This window comes from Dasypus novemcinctus, chromosome 22 (genome assembly GCF_030445035.2).
Source record: "Dasypus novemcinctus isolate mDasNov1 chromosome 22, mDasNov1.1.hap2, whole genome shotgun sequence".
NCBI classification, from domain to species: domain Eukaryota; kingdom Metazoa; phylum Chordata; class Mammalia; order Cingulata; family Dasypodidae; genus Dasypus; species Dasypus novemcinctus.
In genome coordinates, this window is record NC_080694.1 from 73348629 (window position 1) to 73367292 (window position 18664).

General features: G+C 43.5%; 1 pseudogene; it reads right to left on the reverse strand.

Annotated features, from left to right (window-relative positions):
* Positions 1-1231: 1231 nt before the first annotated feature.
* Positions 1232-18252, reverse strand: LOC101431417 (olfactory receptor 11A1-like; annotated as a pseudogene).
* Positions 18253-18664: the final 412 nt, after the last annotated feature.

Below are 18664 nucleotides of genomic sequence, written 5' to 3' on the forward strand. Positions count from 1 at the left end.
GTGGGAAAGCTACCCCATGCAGGAGTGCCAGCCAATGCTGAGAGCTGGTAAAACAAGATGATGCAACAAGAGACACAGAGGAGTTCAGTCACCCCTCGGGCTGAAGTGTGGTTTGCTCGCCTGGCGGGGGAGCGGCCGCGGTAGGCCTAATTCCGCTGCCCCCATAATAGGGTGGTTGGTCGGGCCCACTGCCACCCCTGAAGGAAGCTCGGCATGGGTGCAGAGTGCCCTCGGGTCTCCCCTTCTCGGCAGCCATGCTTCCGTGGCCACCCCTCCTCCCAGATAGCGCCACATGATGCCTTCTTCTTCTTTCTCCCTGCACAGGCGCAGTGCGGAAAATTCCAGTCTGCCCTTTTCCCTCCCCCCGACAGCAGCAACAACCAGGTGTGGGCGGGAAACTCAAGTCTGCCCTCTACCCCAGCAACAGCAGCCACCAATCCCTAAACCCTGCCACTTCCCCCAGCAACAGCAACAGCCAATCCCTAACCACCACCCCTCCCCCGTCCAGTACCTCCCACTGACCTTTCTCCGGCAACCAATCAGAAGAGGGCATGGCTTCGACCAATCAGCCTTCCCCAGTCCCTATAAAACTGTTGCCTCTCCCTCAATAGAGTTGGACTTGCGTGTTTACCTTGTCTCCGCGGTAGTTCTTCTGCCGTGCGCCCTCCAGTCCTGAGAGCCCCCGATAAGGGCCTGGCCTCCCTTGTCCCCAGTTCGTCGCCTGCTTCTCCCAGTGACCCCCTCGTCGCCGGCTTCGCCAGGCGACCCCGTCAGCCGAACCGCGCAACCCCTGTGAGACCGACCCCTCGTCTGCTGCCGGACCGACCCCTCGTCCCAAGTGGGACCGACCCCTCATCCCAAGCTGGACCGACCCCTCGTCTGCAGCCAGACCCCACCTCTACCGACCAAGTGAACCGTTGCAGAGGAGAAAAAATAAGAAGCTGTAGCATAACAGGGAGTTGAGGTGGTGCAAGTGAGTAATCACCTCTCTCCCACTCCAGAAGGTCCCACAGTTGGTTCCTGGAGCTGCCTAATGAGAACATAAGCAGACAGAGAAGAACACACAATGAATAGACACAGAAAGCACACAACAGGAGGAAAAGGGGGGAGAATAAATAGAATAAAAATCTTTAAAAAAAAAAGTTGTTGTATAGGCAAGACTTAAATACAACCAAAATTCCAAAAAAATAGAATATTATCTAAACAAACCATGTTTTGTCATACAATGAAGCCTAGAAGAATAAAGTAGATATTTATTAATATAGAAAGATGTTCATAACATGGTATTCAATGGAAAACCAGATTAAAACCCTATGATCTAGAATGTTATATGTACATACATTTGTATAGATCAAAAATCTGGAAGGTTATACAATAATAATGTAGCCTCTATTTCTAGGTTTCTTTTGATGTTATTTTTGTTCATCTTTGTTTTCTGTTTTTCTATATTAAGTATTCATGGGCTATTTAATAAAGAACTTATAATATTTAAAATAATTTTTAACATAGCACTTGAAAATTATTGCCCTACCATTCTCACTTTTGGAATAACTATAGAAAAGATCAGAAGGGAGCATTAGAATAGAATAAAGTTATTCTTCTCCACTCAATCTTTAAGACTTCCCTTTGGAGATGTGCAAAGTCCAAAACAAAAATCTTCGCCACCCTCCTCCTTCACTCAGGTGCTTCAGTTTGCCTAATGTAGAGAAGCCTCCGCAGTGCCCGGTGAACCTCCTTGTTCCTCAGGGCATAAACCATGGGGTTGAAGATGGGGGTGGGCACCATGTAGAGCAGGGAACAGACCTTGGGAGAGGAGCAGAGAGTGGACAGTAGGGGGTTCAATATACAAAATCATGAGGGTTCCATAGAAGGTGGACACTACAACCAGGTGAGAGGAGCAGGTGAAGAAAGCTTTCCTCCTGCTGGCCCCATCAGGAACTCTCAGCACGGCCACCAGGATCTGGGGATAAGATGTCAGGATCAGTCCAAAGGGAACAGCGAAGCAGACCATGGAGAGAACAGATGTTGTCACCTGGGCCACACTGGGATCCGAGCAAGCCAGCTCTGCCAGGGGCATGAAGTCACAGTAAAAGTGGTCAATGTGGTTGAGACTGCAGAACTTCAGCTGCACCATCAAGGCCACAATGAGTCCATCTACCAGGAAGCCAGAGAGCCAGGATGCTAGCACCAGCCCCAAGCCCATCTGGGGCTCATCAGGAGAGGGTAGCAGAGTGGGTAGCAGACCACAAGGTAACAATCATTTGCCATGACGGCCAGCAGGAAGCACTCAGCCGTGGCTAGAGAGCCAAAGACAAAGAACTGGAACAAGCACCCAGCCATGGAAATGGTTGATTCCTGCAAGAAGCTCTCCAGCATTTTGGGCACTACTGTGGAAGTTTGGAGGAGTTCCAGGAGGGACAGACCAGCCAGGAAGAAATACATGGGAGTGTGGAGCCTCTGGGAGCTAATCACTGCCACAAGGATTAGCATGTTCCCCATGGATGGAGACATAGATGACAGTGAGCACAACAAAGAAAGGGAGGGGCAGTTCAGGGATGTCATAGAAGCCAAGGAGGACAAATTCAGTAATAGACTGGTTTTCTATGGAGGCGATTCCCATGTGGACCATCCAAGTTTCTCCTTGGCAATGATTAGGGGAGAAATTTTACTGTCGCTCTGTATCTTCTACACTAAACCTAGGACCAGTGGGCTTAAAAGAAAAAGATCAGAGTGAGTCTCCAAAAAAAAAAAAAAATCACTTGCACAAGTCCTCATCTGTCCCTCTTTTTAATTGCTTCCCTTACTCTAATTCCTCCCTGCATTCCTTAATTGTGGGTATTCCCCAAGGCTCAGAATGTTTATCCAAACTCACTATTTCAGTCTTTCAAAGTCCTTTATCCTTTAGTTCAATCCACTATGTCTAACATATCATGAAGTTCACCCCCCAATCTGTATAACCAGCCATAGGATCCCTCTTAAGCATTACCCACATAATATCTCCCAAATGCCTGCTAGATGCACCCATCGAGATTTCCCATCATCAGCTCAAAATCAGCATGTCCAACTCCAAACTCTACTATCTTCCCTGGTCACAGTCAACTATTCTATGATTGGTCTGAAAATTCTTCCCTGAGACTGCTTCCCACCCTCTTCAATCCCAGTCTGGATTTGGATTGAGGTCAGGAATAGTGGAAGAGAAGGCTATAAAGGTGAACCAGGATCAAGCATGGAGAGCCTTTCATATCATGAGAAGGTGCCATACCTTTATCTTGTAGGCAACAAGGCAAACCTAGAGGCTTTTAAACAGTAGGGCAGCCTGGTCTAACCTGCATTTAGATAATAATGTGTAAACTAGACCCAAGGTAACAAGAGCTGAAGCCTTGGATTGTATGCACTTTCTCCTCCCCAAAAGAATGCAAGCTCATTTAACACAGGGACTAAATATTTATATACATTACAACACCCAACAAACTCCTACAAAAAAGATGAAGTCTTAAATAATACCTAACGCTTAAAACCTCCTGTCCCCTAACACAAGACTATGTGGAATGATCAGAGATGTCCTCTGCTTTGTGGACCTAGAAATCCAACTGGTTCTTTCACCAACCTCCAAAGCCTACCTCTAAAAGTTGTTTCCTTACTCTGCCCTAATCTGCACTTCTTTGTGACAAGACCCTTTCTGTGGACCTCGTTTAAATCTAGACTATTTGATCTAGCCCAACATGAGCCTTGGATTCTTTCTACAACATCCTTGCCAAGTAGGAAAGCTAGGAACGCAAACCAGGCTAGAATGCCCTGAGGAATAAACAGCTCACCACCTCTCCTCCCCAGGCGATTAATCCCTGGGAATTCTGATTTAGCAATTTCTTAGAGTGAGCCAATAGTTGCTTCCCTGCAGCTTCTATTCATGCATCTTTCAGTCGTAAACAAAGTATAACCCTTCTTTTTCTATGACATCCCTTTAACTAGTTGAAATCAGGAAGAGATAAAGTGGAGGACTTGGCATTAAGGACAAACGAACATTTCATGATTTTGTTGCAAAACTCATGTGTGTATTTATAATCCATTCCATGACTGCTCAAACAAGGATGTATCATCTCTCTCTTTCCAATCCCCTGAAGAGCTTTTTTCAGGGAATGCTGAGTGGGAACAAGAGCAAGTAAAGAGAACCAAAGGAAAGGAAGTTTCATTAGCCTCTAAATGCAAAGGGGTAGAGAAGGGGCAGCAGTCAGAGGCATAAGTCCCTGTGTGCGTATCTGTGGGCACCAGACTCCCATGTTTGTAACCCCAGGCCCCAGCTCTTATGAGAAGAAAGAGAACACAGGCATCATAATATCCCCAGGCACCATTTATCTTTATTATGCCACTGAACACATGTTAAGCAATGCTAACTTGTTCAAGGGTGTGGTTAGAAAATGAGGACTTAGATGGGAGTGGAAGCAAAGAGTGAAATAAAGGTATTAAAGGCAGCTCAGCATATTAAGCTGCTTTCAAATGAGGCAAAGACTGTATGGTCCACCTGAACATGAGGTCAAACAGAAGGAAAATTCTACTTCCAATCCCCATATTGAACTGCTAATTAAAGTATGTATTTAAATATATATGCAGAAAAAAACTAATCAAGGAACATACAAATATTTTTTGAAGACCCATATACCAAATTGAATTTTAGTTTATCTTAGGGAAATGAGGAAATTGTATTTTCCTATATATTTTTCAATAGCTGCTAAATGTGTAATTTTATAAATAGAAAAAACAAACACAAAAGAATTTTTCTGTTTGCTTTGATTTTTTATCTAACACTCTTCAAGCCTTTTCTGCAATTACTCCATAGTAGCAGAAAATATACTTTAAAACATTTATAAGAAAATAGCATTAATTTAGGCAGATCCCAATTTTGTTATACCATGAGAGAGTAGGAGAGCACATTTCCACCACGAAAAAAAAATTTGGGGTGAGGGTCTCTTCCTACTATATAACATAACTCCTGAAACTTGGAGAGCATGAATATCTACTCTTCTCCATCTCCAGGAGAAGGAGAGAAAGAACACAGGCTCGATCTAACAGGCAAGATTAGAAATCAATTTTTAAGGTCCAATGGAAGAAGTAGCAAAAGAAGAATTCCAAAGGAAGATGGCAATTTCCTAAAATGCCTTTGAAAAGAGGTTCTTTGACTCTCTGGGTTAATTGAAATATGTTACTGATCGAAGGAAGAAAGGCTATAAAGATCAAATCTTTTTTTTTTTAAATTAAAGTATCTGTGAACTAAGTTCTAAAGAGTTATACAAAAATAGGAAACCGGGAGGGGGCAAGATGGCGGCTGAGTGAACATCCCTGTTAGGGTCTTCTGCAGGGAATCGGCTGGGCGGCGTTGGAGACTCTTTGGGACCGGATTGTTTCGGGATTTTTGCTGGTCCGGAGGTGTCTGGACATCGATTTGGAGGGAAGGTAACAGAGAGGATCCGTCTGTGAAAGATACACGGAGATCCCAGCTACCTGTAGAGGATTCCCTCCTTGGGTAGGCGGAGACGAGGCATCTAGCCCCGCTTGGTGGGGCTGAGCCAGGCCGGGCCACAGCGGCGGACGCCGGAGCCGGGCTGGGCTGCGCCGGCGGGGAGCAGGGCCGGGCAGGGCCGAGCCTGGCCAAGCCTGGCCGTGGCGGCGTGCGGAGCCGGGTGGGGCCGGTTCAGGCCGCGGTGGCGGGCGGCGGACGCCAGAGCCGGGCCTGGGCCGCTGTAGCGAGCAGAGCCGGGCGTAGCCGGGCCGGGCCGCGGCGGTGTACGGAGCCGGGCGGGGCCGGTCCAGGACTCGGTGGCAGGCGGTGGACGCCGGAGCCGGGCCGGGCCGCTGTAGCAAGCGGAGCCAGGCGGAGCCGGGTCAGGCCGCGGCGGCGTACGGAGCCGGGCGGGGCCAGTCCAGGCTGCGGCGGCGGGAGGTGGACGCGGGAGCCGGCTGGGCCGCTGTAGCGAGCGGAGCCGGGCGGAGCCAGGCCAGGCCGCGGCAGCGTAAGGAGCCGGGCAGAGCCGGTCCAGGCCTCCGCGGCGGGCAGCAGCGGGCAGAGCCGGGCCTGCGGAGGGGTTTCTGTTCTTTATTTTTGTTTTTTGTTTTGTTTTGTTTTGTTTTTGGAGCATCTGCAGTACTGGGGAGTTCGTGGGCCCTAGGCGGCCTATTGGGGGTTTGTGGGAAGGGAGGTGCTTGCAGACCCATTTGGGCAGACAGACGGGGGGTTTTAGGGCAAAGCGGGGGGAAGCTGTTGTTTTAGATAGTGTTGCAATTGTGACACGTGTATACCTGTATCTCTCTTCCCCCTATCCATTCCCCACCGTTTGCCCATCCTCTTTTTCTTTCTTCCTTTCTTTTTGTCTTTCTTTTTTTCTTTATTATAATTAGTTTTTTTGTTTTTCGGTTTTCTCTTTCCCTCTTGTCCCTCATCTTCCACTTATTTTATTTTAATTCAAGTATACAATAGGTGCTACAGGGAACACCTCACATTTGCTGGGGTTTTCCCATCCTCCACTGTCTCATTTCTGTGTGAACTGATTTAGGCTACCTACACTATCCCCCTTCCCCTGCATCTTGATATCCACTATCATCTACTCTCTCTCTTATATTCCACCCCCCACCTCCCGTTCTTTGATCCACAAAGTGTCTAACTCTTAATTTCTAATACCTTTGTTCTGTTTTCTGTCTGTTATCCACTCTTGAAACTATTACCTTTCTTTTCTTTTTCCCTCTCTCATGAAAACAATAGCTTTGTAGTTCATACCATATTCCTCCCATATTCAGTCATCTACTTCATAAAAGGTACTCTACCTACAGCTATAACTCTATACAATCTACACGAATCTAACCTCCATCCTCCCAGATCTCATATTCTTGCTTTGTTAACATACATCACCAATACTACTTTACATTTTTCCCTTGCTTACACAATTGCCTTTCCCCAACACTAATACTTTCCTCTAAAGTGAGCTTAACCAACAACAAGTAACTAGAATAAGAAGAAAAAAGTGACAAAGAGAAGATATAACACCTATGCAAAAATAACAACTAATTAACCTCCAAGAGCAGACAAAGAAGCTAAGGAACTGATTAAATTCGTCAAAATAAAGAGATGACCAGAAAGCAACAAAAATCTACAAACCAAACCAATAATCAGGAAAACATGGCTGAATCCAATCAACAAACCAATAATCACGAAGGGGAGCAAAACTTGGCACAAGCAATGAAAGATCTCAGAACATTTATCACCGACAAATTTGATGCAGTAATGAAAGAGGTTAACAACATGAAGACATCACTTGGAGGGGAAATTGCAGACATACGCAAAAACATAACAGATATGATGGGAATGAACACCACAGTTCAAGAAATCAAAAATACACTTGCAGCAAATATTCAGCAGACTAGAAGAGACAGAGCAGAGAATTAGTGATGTGGAAGACAGTACATCAGAAATCAAACAGATAGTAGAAGGGGTTAATAAGAAGATAGAAAAAATCCAATTAGGATTTAGGGACCTGAATGACAATGCAAAACGCTGAAACATAAGTATTATAGGCATTCCAGAAGGTGAAGAGAAGGGGAAGGGGTCAGAAGGAGTGTTGCAGGAAATAATGGCTGAAAACTTCCCAAATCTACTGAAAGAGACAGATGTACATATCCAAGAAGCACAGCGCACTCCACAAGTCATAAACCCCAACAGGCCCACCCCAAGACATATACTTCTCAAATTATCCAATGCTCAAGACAAAGAGAAAATCCTAAAAGCAGCAAGAGAAAAGAAAACCATCACATACAAGGGAAGCTCAATTAGATTAAGTGCTGATTTCTCTTCTGAAACCATGGAGGCAAGAAGACAGTGGTATGATATAGTCAAGGTACTAAAGGAAAAAAATTTCCAACCAAGAATACTCTATCCAGCTAAACTAGCATTCAAACATGATGGAGAGTTCAAAATATTCGCAGACAAACAGAAACTGAAAGAGTATACCAACAAGAAACCTCCCCTTCAAGAAATTCTAAAGTTCTGCAGGAAGAAAGGAAAAAACAGGAAAGGCAAAGTTGGAGGAGAGTATAAGACCAACAACAACAACAAAAAAGACAAAAAATATATATATACAAACAAAATATGACAAACACAAATCCAATCAAAATATGGCTAACACAAATAATTCCTTGATAGTAATAACACTGAATGTCAACGGATTAAACTCACCTATCAAAAGATTCAGACTGGGACATTGGATAAGGAAATATGACCCATCCATATGCTGTCTACAAGAGACACATCTTAGACCCAGAGATGCATGGAGATTGAAAGTGAATGGCTGGAAAACAATCATACAAGCTAACAATAACCAAAAAAAGGCAGGAGTAGCTATATTAATATCAGACAAAATAGACTTTAAATGTGAAACAATTGTGAGAGACAAAGAAGGATACTACATTTTAGTCAAAGGGAAAATCTGTCAAGAAGATCGAACAATCATAAATATCTATGCCCCTAACAAGGGTGCCTCTAAATACGTCAGGCAAACGCTGGAAAAACTAAGTGAAAGAATAGATACATCTACAATTATAGTGGGGGATTTTAATACACCACTATCAACTCTGGACAGAACATCTCAAAAGAGAATCACCAAAGAAACAAAACATCTGAATAGTATATTAGAGGAGCTCGATCTAATAGACATATATAGATCGCTACACACAAACACAGCAGGATATACATTTTTCTCAAGCACACATGGATCATTCTCCAAGATAGATCATATGCTAGGCCACAAAGAAAGGCTGAACGAATTCAGAAAGATTGAAATCATACAAAACATTATCTCTGACCACAGTGGAGTCAAGCTGGAGATTTGCAAGGGACAGAAGCCCAGATTTCACACCACGATTTGGAAATTAAACAGCACACTCTTAGAAAAACAGTGGGTCAAAGAGGAAATCTCAAAAGAAATCAATGACTATCTTGAAACAAATGATAATGATAACAACATACCAAAATTTATGGGATGCAGCAAAAGCAGTACTGAGAGGGAAGTTTATAGCCATAAATTCATATATCAAAAAAGAAGAAAGAGCAAAAATTGAAGAACTAACTGCACATTTGAAGGAATTAGAAAAACAACAACAAAGTAACCCAACAGGAAGAAGAAGGAAGGAAATAACAAAGATAAGAGCAGAACTAAATGAAATAGAAAATAAGAAAGCACTTGAACAGATAAACAAGACCAAGAGCTGGTTTTTTGAGAAGATTAACAAAATTGACAAACCTTTAGCAACACTAACAAAGAAAAAAAGAGAGAAGATGCAAATACACAAAATAAGAAATGAGAAAGGGGTTATCACCACTGACCCCACAGAAATAAAGACTATCATAAGAGGATATTTTGAAAAACTATATTCCAACAAAAATGACAATCTAGAGGAAATGGACAAATTCCTAGAAACACATAAGCAGCCCATATTGATAAAAGAAGAAATTGATGATCTTAACAAACCAATCACAAGCAGAGAGATAGAATCAGTTATTAAAAATCTCCCAACTAAGAAGAGCCCAGGGCCAGATGGCTTCACAGGTGAATTCTACAAAACATTCCAGAAAGAACTGACACCAATCCTGCTGAAACTATTCCAAAACATTGAAACAGAAAGAACATTACCCAACTCCTTCTATGATGCCAACATTACCCTAGTACCAAAGCCAAACAAAGACATCACAAGAAAGGAAAATTACAGACCAATTTCTCTAATGAACCTAGACGCAAAAATACTTAACAAAATACTTGCTAATCGTATTCAACAACACATTAAACGTATTATACACCACGACCAAGTGGGATTCATCCCAGGTATGCAAGGATGGTTCAACATAAGAAAATCAATCAACGTAATACACCATATAAACAGATTGAAGGAAAAAAATCATATGATTATATCTATTGATGCAGAAAAAGCATTTGACAAAATACAGCACCCTTTCTTGATAAAAACACTCCAAAAGATTGGAATACAAGGGAATTTTTTGAACATGATAAAGAGTATATATGAAAAACCTAAAGCCATTATTGTTTACAGTGGAGAAATCCTAGACTCCTTCCCTCTAAACTCAGGAACAAGACAAGGATGCCCACTGTCTCCGCTCCTATTTAACATTGTCTTAGAAGTACCTGCTCGAGCACTGAGGCAAGAACCAGAAATAAAAGGCATTCAAATTGGAAAGGAAGAAGTCAAAATTTCATTATTTGCAGATGACATGATCCTATACATAGAAAACCCTGAGAGATCTACAACGAAGATTCTAGAACTCATAAATGAGTTTAGTAAAGTCGCAGGTTATAAGATCAATGCGCAAAAATCAGTAGCATTTCTGTACACCAATAATGAGCAAGATCAGGAGGAAATCAAGAAACAAATACCATTCACAATAGTAAATAAAAAAATCAAATACTTAGGAATAAATTTAACTAAAGAGGTAAAGAACTTATACACCGAGAACTATACAAGATTGTTCAAGGAAATCAAAGAAGACCTAAATAAATGGAAGACTATTCCTTGTTCATGGATAGGAAGACTGAACATTATTAAGATGTCTATCCTACCAAAACTGATCTACACATTCAATGCAATCCCAATAAAAATCAATGCAGCCTTCTTTAAGGAACTAGAAAAACTAACTATGAAATTTATTTGGGAAGGAAAGAGACCCCGAATAGCCAAAGACATACTGAAAAAGAAAAACGAAATTGGAGGAATCACACTACCTGACTTCAAAACATACTATAAAGCTACGGTGGTGAAAACAGCATGGTATTGGCATAAGGAGAGACACATAGACCAATGGAATCGAATTGAAAGCTCTGATATAGAACCTCACATATACAACCACATAATATTCGATAAAACCACCAAACCCTCTCAACTGGGAGAGAGTGGCCTATTCAACAAATGGTGTCTGGAGAACTGGATAGCCATATGTAGAAGAATGAAAGAGGATTACCATCTCACACCTTATACAAAGATCAACTCAAGATGGATCAAAGACCTAAACATAAGAGCCAAGACCATAAAAACCTTAGAAAGCAGTGTAGGGAAACATCTACAGGACCTTGTAATAGGAAATGGATTTATGAATATCTCACCAAAAGCACAAGCAGCAAAAGAACTAATAGATAAATGGGACTTCCTCAAAATTAAAGCCTTCTGCACCTCAAAGGAGTTTGTCAAGAAAGTAAAAAGGGAGCCCACACAGTGGGAGAAAATATTTGGCAATCATATATCTGATAAGAAACTTATAACTTGCATATATAAAGAACTCCTATATCTTGAAAATAAAAAGATAAACAACCCATTTAAAAAATGGGAAAAAGACTTAAACAGACACTTCTCCTAAGAAGAAATACAAATGGCAAGAAAGCACATGAAAAAATGTTCCAAATCTCTAGCTATCAGGGAAATGCAAATCAAAACTACAATGAGATACCATCTTACACCCATAAGATTGGCAGCTATGAAAAAAACAGAAGAATACAAGTGCTGGAGAGGATGTGAAGGAAGGGGAACACTCATCCACTGCTGGTGGGAATGCAGAAGGATCCAACCATTCTGGAGGACAGTATGGCGGTTTCTCAAAAAACTAGCCATAGATTTGCCATATGACCCAGCAATACCACTGCTGGGTAGATACCCAGCAGAACTGAAAACAAGGACACAAACCGATATATGTACACCAATGTTCATAGCAGCATTGTTCACTATTGCCAAAAGTTGGAATCAACCCAAATGCCCATCAACAGATGAGTGGATCAATAAAATGTGGTATATACACACAATGGAATACTACTCGGCTGTAAGAACAAACACACTACAAACACATGTGATAACATGGATGAATCTTGAGAACCTTATATTGAGTGAAGCAACCCAGACATTGAAGGACAAATACTACATGACCTCAATGATATGAAATAAACAAGCTGCCCTAGATAGCAAGAGACTGAACGATAGGCTTACAGGAAATCGGAGGGTGGAGGAAGGATATGAGCCGATGTCTGCAGGGGTGGAATTTAAGATGAGATGGCGGTAAGTATGAACACAAAGAAGAGATAAAAGGGGGGCAAGGGGGTGTCTTTGGTTGGGGCTTTGCGGGTTTGAGGGTGGCTGGGGAGGGACGGATGGGTAACGTTGCCCAAAAGTGGGGGGAGGGAGGGGTAGCATACGAACACAGGAGAGGGTCAGGTGTTAGTGGAGAGTAAAATGCCGAGAAAATCATATCAAAATATAATAAAGAGGGTTACCTGTTTAGAATGCTCGGAGGGGAGGGTCTGATGCAGGACGGGCTCCTGGGGAATGTCTAAATGCTCATTCTGCCAGAGTGGGTGACACCATGGGGTAGAAACCCAAGTAGTGAGAGTGGGGGTGGACCCACATCCTGGGGAGGACTAATGCCATCAAATAGAGGGAACTGTATCCCTCGAGAGAAAGGGTGGCTCCCAGGGCATTGGGGCAGTTGAGCAAGTTAGGCCCTGAACACTATTCCATCTATCTCTGGAAGTGGCTCCTCAGGAAACGGAGGTTGGCTGTCACTGTGGGCACCAAGGTGGAAGGGAAAATGGACGTTAAATGTGTGGAACCAAAGTAAATGGGGGGTAAGAGAGGAGTTTCTTGAGAGTACACAAGGACGGATATAAAACATGCAATATTACACCATAACATATAGGAGATGACAGACTGATAATGTAAACCATAATGTAAAACATAGGATAACTAAAAATGTAAAGAACTGTGTATCCTAAAGTATGCACCATAATGTAAGCACAGATGTTACCTTGTTAGAAAGCTAATGTCTCAGACTCTGTACATCACTTTAAGTAAATATGATATGAATAGGGCATAAGAGTATCACTGTGGAAGGGAAAAGGTTTTCTGGTGGATGTGTGGGAGTGCTGTATATTATATATATACATTGCTGTGGTCTAGGACTCCTGTGAAGAAAAGCTGAATAATTGGGGAGGGGGGGGAAGAAAAAGATAGGATGTGGAATTTTTTCAAGTCAACATTCTTTATCTAAGCTCTTTATCTAAGTTTATCCAAGTTCTTTATCTATCCTTTAAACCCATCGCTATATGCCATTCCCTAGTAAGGGACCATGACATTATATTGGGCTTCAAATTTCGGGGAGTTCTGGATCACAGAGTGTTTCAACAATGGCAATGGAGGGATACTGGTATGGGATACCAATGACAGGTGATATATGGCTGACAGGGAGCTGTACAGAACATATGTCCAGGGTGCATGGTAATGTTTGGATATACTCATAGTGGCAACAATTAAAAACCACAGCAGGGGGGGTACTGGGTTCCTGGCCAGTGGTGCTCTGTCGTGGTCCCTAGGGGAGCAGCGACAGTCTCCCAGGTACAGTGGCGGGGACCGGGAGGGAGTGAGGGTTCAACAGTGAGCCCCTGATGCTAATGACTATGCTTGTGAGCTGATAAACCTAAAATAAGAACAAGGCCTAGAGCAACATTGTGCCTGGGAATTTCCTCCTGTCAGCCTTCATGTTACTCAAATGTGGCCAGTCTCGAAGCCAAACTCAGCATGTAAATGCAATGCCTTCCCTCCAGCATGGGACATGACACCCGGGGATGAGCCTCCCTGGCAATGAGGGACCACTATCAACTACCAACTGATGATGCAACTGGAAAATGACCTTATATGGAAGGTTCAATGCGGATCAGCAGAATATCCATGTCTACATAAAATAACATGACTTTAAAATGCTGTTTGACCTAAAGTAAGGGGGAAATGGAAAGGAGAAATGAGTTTATATGGCTACGAGTTTCTAAAAAAGAGTCTGGAGGCTGGCAGAAGGATTGCCCTCATGCACAACTGAGCAGAGTCAGAGAGACAGATAAAGCAGATACAACCCCCAGATATTGGTTCCTTTGAGGGCTAAAGAGACCCATGGGAGTTATGGTCATGGCCGATGGGGTTAACTACCAGGGCAGATGGCCCCTCTTTGGAAATGGTGTTTATGTGTGATGAATCTGGACTCAGATGGGATCTCCCTTCATAAGACTTTTATGCTAATGTGCTGGAGGTGCAGTTAATGTTGGGGTTTAAGATATATTTAGGGGATTTGAATCTCTGGACTGACAATGTGATAGCCAGGTCCTGAGCCTCAACAGACTCCAGCACCTACAATCTGATCTATTGGACTTACCACACTCAGCTAAGATGGAGTTGAAGAAGGACAACCACCACACCATGGAGCCTAGAGTGATTACAACTGAAAATGGGAGGATTGCATCCAGCATCCATGTGGAATCTGAGCCTCCTCTTGACATAGAGGTGCAATGGACACAACCAATCCAATGTCCACATAGAAGAGGTGGCATTGGATTGGGAAAAGTGGACATGGTGGACGATGGGTATGGGGAAAGGCAGGAAGAGATGAGAGGTGGAGGCATCTTTGGGACATGGAGCTGCCCTGGATGGTGCTTCAGAGGTAATCACCGGACATTGTAAATCCTCACAGGGCCTACTGGATGGAATGGAGGAGAGTATGGGCCATGATGTGAACCATTGTCTATGAGGTGCAGAGGTGCCCAAAGATGTACTTACCAAATCCAATGGATGTGTCATGATGATGGGAACGAGTGTTGTTGGGGGGGGGAGAGAGGGGGTGGGGGGGTGGGGTTGAATGGGACCTCACATATATATTTTTAATGTAATATTAATACAAAGTCAATAAAAAAAAAAATAGGAAACCCACCTGAAATAACAGTCCTGCTCTCTGAAGCAAGACTGAGGAGAAGAGTGTGTGCTGGGACTTGATGAAGACATCAGTGTTGGTGTTTGCTATCTGTGGCTCCTTTCCTCCCTGAGGTCAATTATAAAATAAAGTAGGATGCTGATTAGAAACATCACCTTTGTCACTCTACATTCTCCAGACCCATTGTTTCCTCTACCCTCCATCCCCTTTTCTAGCTCACTGATCACAATGGAGGGCTGGTAACTGCCAAGAGGCAAGAACTCCTGAGAACCAATTACAGACACACCATGGAGCAGCCTTGAGTGAACAAGTGAGATCCAGAGTCCTGCAGCCTTACCCTTTTCCAGAGAGGTTCCTAAGTTGTTGACTGGACCACAGTGAGTCCTAAGGGAGCTCACCTTTCCATCCCATGGGCCAGTGATCTCCTCTCCACCAGGTATCTCCCAATCCCCAGCCTAATTCCCAGAACTCCTGGTTCTCTTCATTCTACTGCCTGGTCTTTAAATCCCCCACCTCCAATTGCAGTCCACTCAGAAATCTGCCCTGTTCTCACTTCCCACCCACAGCCTCCCCACCCACCTGTAGCAGTTTGATACGGTTTATGAATTCCAAAAATAGATATTGGATTCTGTTTGTAAAATGGTCTCCTGCAAGTCCAAAAGTCCAAGAATCTTAGGGTCATGGAGAGCACAGGGGTGCACACAAAACAATCCTTTGAGATATTGGGATGAACCTTATGAAGTGTTGGAGCTGGGGTTGGTGTATACTCAGGAGACCTGAATCCCTGGACTGTCCATGTGACAGCCAGGCCCTGAGCCTCAGCAGACTTGCAACTCCAACCCTCTGGTTTATTGGACTCAGCCCAGCCAGCTAACAGGGAGGTGAAGAAGGTCAACCACCACACCTGGGAGCCAAGAGTACCTACAACTGTAAGCAGGAGAAATGCATCCATCATCCATGTGGAATCTAAGCTCCCTCTCAATATAGAGGTGGAGTGGACATAACCATCCCAGGGTCCACAAGATGGAGGAATAGAGTATGGATTAGAGTGGACTTACTGATATTCTACTATGGAACTAATGATTAGTAATGAAAGAAATTGTAGCATTGATGTGGAGAGGGTGGTTATGGTAGCTGCTGAGGGTAGGGAAAGGGAAGAAGAGATATGATGTGGGGGCATTTTCAGGACTTGGAGTTGTCCTGGGTGGTACTGCAGGGACAGATGCTGGACATTGTATGTCCTACCATGGCCCACTGGGTGGACTGGGGGAGAGTGTAAACTATAATGTAAACCATTATCCATGTGGTGCAGCAGTGCTTAAAAATGTATTCACCAAATGCAGTGAATGTCCCATGATGATGAAAGAGGTTGTTGATGTGGGAGGAGGGGGGTGAGGAGGCTGGGGGATATATGGGGACCTCTTATATTTTTTGCTTGTAACATTAAAACAAAATAAAGAGAAAAAAAAGCTGAAGATCAACAAAAACATGTAGTTCAGCTTACACGTGGGGCCAGGGTATGCTCAGTCCAGCTATAGCCCTTGACACTGAGTCTTCTCCTTTAATGAACCTGGGAAATGTGACATTTAAGGACCTATTTCAATGAAGGAAGAAAGAGGCCCTTGAATACGGGTATCCTACAAAAATAAAATATGTAGAGAATGGTCTGCTTTGGAGAAGCCAAAAGGCAGCCAAGGAGTTAAAGTGAGCACTGAGAATAAGAGTGTGTCCAAAATGGTGGGGTAGCTCCAGGAAGTGACCAATAACTGAGGCTATTTCCTTCTTATACCTGCTTCTCTCCTTGTCCAGTTGATAGCCCAGGCTGAAGGGAGAAAGTCACTCAATTTGTCTTCCTGAGATTTTCCTGCTCCCCCCATCACCAGTTGCTCCTCCTCTCCCTCACTTCTGGTCTACCTCTTATCCCTGATGGGCAATGCACTGGTCACACTCTTGGCCCTGGCTGGGCACCTCCACACTCCCATGTACTTCTTCATCTGCAGCCTCTCCCTGGCAGAGTTTTGTATTCACTATCACTGTGCCCAAGATGCTGGCCAATTTTCTCAGTCTTAAGAGATCATCTGAGTTTCCAGCTGCATCACCCAGTGCTTTTTCTCTTCATCCTCACCACCACGGCCTTTGACCAATATGCTTCCATCAGCCACCATTCCACACCCACTGCTGCCAAGCCCCCCAAACCTGCAGGGCCTCTGCTCTGTGAGAGTCCTCCAGCCCGTGTTCCCTCATTCCTCCTTGTGCAAATCTCCTTCCACACCTCCAACCAGATCAGCCTCTTCTGTGATGTTGAGCAGATTTTCCAACTTTCCCACACATATACTTACACTGTCCAAGTGGTGGGTTATGCTTTCAGCACTGCCACTATCCCAAGAGCCCTGTCTTTAACACAGCTTCCTGTGCAAATCCCAGCCACAGTTCCAGCAGTGACTTCAGCGGCTGCCTGGCACAGGGTGAGCTCAGCTCACCTTTTACATATTTGTGTATGTCCACCCTGCAGTAAAATAGGAGTTGGATATCTTCAAGATTGCTGCCATCTTCTACTAGTCACCACTCCTCTCCTTGATCCTCTTGTCTATACACTCCACAACAAAGACATCAAGGAAAGGCTAAGCATGTCAGCATCCCAGACGTGACAACTCAACCACCAAAGTAGGAAGACTCAATGATGGTGCCACATGAGAGGCCAGAGGGAACGTCTGAATAGAAAATCATCCTCAGCATTGTTTTTGTCTGTGCAATATAGACTTTTATATTAGGTTTCTCTAGGGAAACAGAATCAACAGGAGATATCTGCCAATAGTGTGCAACTTTATGAGTCTCTTACATGACTGTGGAGATGCACAAGTCCAGGTTCTGCAGGCAGGCTGCAACCAGGCTCTCTGATGAAAGTCCACTGAAGGTCCTTGATGAGTTTCCAGGAGACACTGGCTGACCAAAGACAGCTGGGAAATTCTCCCTGAATGCTGAATTGACTTCCCCTTTTAAGGCATTTAACTGATTGGATAAAGCATCACTCATTGCTGATGGCACTCTCCCTCATTGATGCAATCAGCCATCTCTGAAGTAAAGTCAATGGTGACTAAAGTCCATAAATGCCCTTGTATTATAGTTAGCCCAGTGCTTACTTGACCAAACAACTGGGCACAATTACCTGGCCAAGTTGGCACATTAGCCTAACCATCACAACTTTGAAAGCATGATCTTCATATATTTGATTTTAAATTTATTTTTCAAAGTGACCTGATAACTTCAATATGAGTTACCTGCAGTATGTTTCAGGTAAAAGTTCTGTTTTTCTTGCCACCCAGTATATTCATACTGCTCTTTCAGGTGTTCTGCTTTTGCTGGAGGAAAAGAAGTGGATGATCTCATGTTCATGAGTGTAGTGCTGGGAAATGGCACTAGTTTGTAATCCATGAAGCTGGATGGAAAATCCAACTCTGCACTTGCTAGCATTACCTAGGTAAGTCAAGGAGCTGATGAGAGTACCATGTAGATAAACACAGAGCAATAAAACCTTTTACCTCCCTCAGAGGGTTATTCTGAGGTTCAGTTGACCTAATAACATATGTGAATAAGCAAAGATGACAAAAATCAGACTTCTGCCACGGTATCTGTTTTTTTTGGAAATTGTACTATTTTCTGGTTATAGACAGCACATACTCCTTGCAAATGAGTCAAGCAGTACAGAAGAGTATGATATAGAATATCCTCAGGCTTAACAAAGAAAACTTAAATTTTTTCAGTAGCATTGTTAGAAAGAAATCATCTTCTGGAAGAAAATAAAGCTCACCTGATTGTGGAGAAAAAAGTATTCTCAATCTTGCAAGAAGGGGCACACAACCAGAAAACGTGATGGTGCGCTGA